Genomic DNA, 2,083 nt, shown 5'->3' with positions numbered 1-2,083 from the left:
GTAGGAAAAACACCGAATATGTGGTATTTGAGTGTATATTACTTTCAGGGAATGGGAAATTAATCACTTCAAAATCGAAATCATCCGATTTATCATACATTTTAAACTTAATTTATTATTATCAGAAATATTAATGTTGAAATCTAAGAAATGATCTTCAAGACCAGTGCCATGACTAGGCTTAAGAATAAGCTGTGATGGATGGATATATTTCTAGAAATATCAATGAAATCCTTACAGTTAAAGACCAAAATATCATCTAAATATCTTTTATTATTTGACAAAACATGTTTTAAATTATTTGGATTATTCATATCCATCATATAATTGTATTCTAGTTGACTTAAAAACAAGTCAGCTATAAATGGGCTGGTATTCCCCCCCCCCCATGGGAATTCCCACGAGTTGCTTGTACATATTACCATTGAATCTTATATAAGTATTATATAAAACAAATTCTAATAAATCAAATATCATATTCAAGCTGTAACATCTCAAGTTAACTGTAGTCTTAAAGCAATTTATCCATATAGCTTTTTTATTATAAGTGTCTATTTTTAAGAACCTCTTAATAGATAAGAGGAAAGATTTCTTGATAGATTTCTTTTCGCTGAAACCATTGTTAAACAATCTATCGCCTGCAGTGAATTATTAACACTCCAATATGGATTAAAATTCGGAATTTTTTTAATGCCAGAACAGTAGGTTTTAAGTTTATTTATAATTTCCTTTAAAATTAAAGAGTGGTCAGTAGCAGCAGTGCGGGTTGGTCATTTAGCTGCTCCAGCAATAAACCGTGGTTTAGGGGGATTCTTATGAAATTTTACAGTCCAATATAGCAAAGGGAACTTTTTATCATTGTCATTTATTTTGATATTAAAATTTTTAAAAAGTATTTCTTCAGTCTTTTCGATTGTATTGTATTGTATCGGATTAACGACGCTTCTTGACTACTAAGGTCCCTGCGTCGGCCCTGCAGTGCATTCCTGCAGGTCTTTTCGATTAATTTTAGAAAACCTCACTCAAAAGAAGTTTCTTAAAGAAAAGTTAAAACCATGGTAATACTTAAAAAAAAAATGAAGTGTTATGACAACTCAAACTTAAAACTACCAAAAATTACTATCAAAGAATGGTTTGCAGTCGAGAAGCGTCATTAATCCGATACTACTACTATCAAACAATGAGTGAAACCAAAATAAACAAATATTAAAATACATAATCATGTCAAAGCTAAGGATAGCAATTGCTTATAGAAGAATAATTAAATCCTGAACGAGTAAAAACTGAAATGGATACTCAGAGTCAAACTTAAGACGAACAGAAATTACTTCAAACAGTTACTTCAACTATTTATTTTTATAATTTTTATAAGTTTATTGCCATAAACAGGTAAAAAAGTTGAAAATTTTCGCATGCTGACAAATGGCCCTCCTAGTGCAGGTACTAATTTCCCGATTCTCTGCCTTCGTGAATGCATCCGTGGTTGGGGGAAGTCATCCTACGGAAAAACCCCCCTAGAAAAATAGGTATGTTTGTCAAAACTCTTCCTTCAAGATACTCCTAAAGAGAGATTTATAGATCTGATTATGCAATTACTGTTTTTTTATATTTTTCTTAGCAAAATTCTAACCAAAAATCTAAATTTTGAACAAATTGTATAATTACTTTTGTATGCCTTTTGTAGCTTAATGGTAGTGCTGAATTTTGTCCCCGCATGAAGATTAAAAAAAAATTAAAAAAAAAATGGACTTTTGTCAATTGAAATTAGGAAAAGTATATACAAATATTAACAAAAATTTGGGAAGCTCTTTAAATCTGACGAACTTTTATCATCATTTTCGAGTAAAATCAGAAAAAAGTCATTTTTCTGAGGATGTATGGAACTTTTAACCTTTCAATACTTCGTTTTCTTTATTTTTTATATACCTCTGCTTAGTCTTAATAATTGCCAAACTATTTACCGATAAAGTCTTAAATTGCTTCAAATTTTCTGCTTTTTATTCTTACAGAACAACTGAATCATAGCTAAGCCTAATTCTACTATAAAACGCAGAAGTTACTAGTGACGTCATGTACATCTGTT

The sequence above is a fragment of the Artemia franciscana genome, chromosome 2, assembly GCF_032884065.1.
Source record: "Artemia franciscana chromosome 2, ASM3288406v1, whole genome shotgun sequence".
Lineage (NCBI taxonomy): Eukaryota > Metazoa > Arthropoda > Branchiopoda > Anostraca > Artemiidae > Artemia > Artemia franciscana.
Note: the sequence above shows the minus strand (reverse complement) of the source record.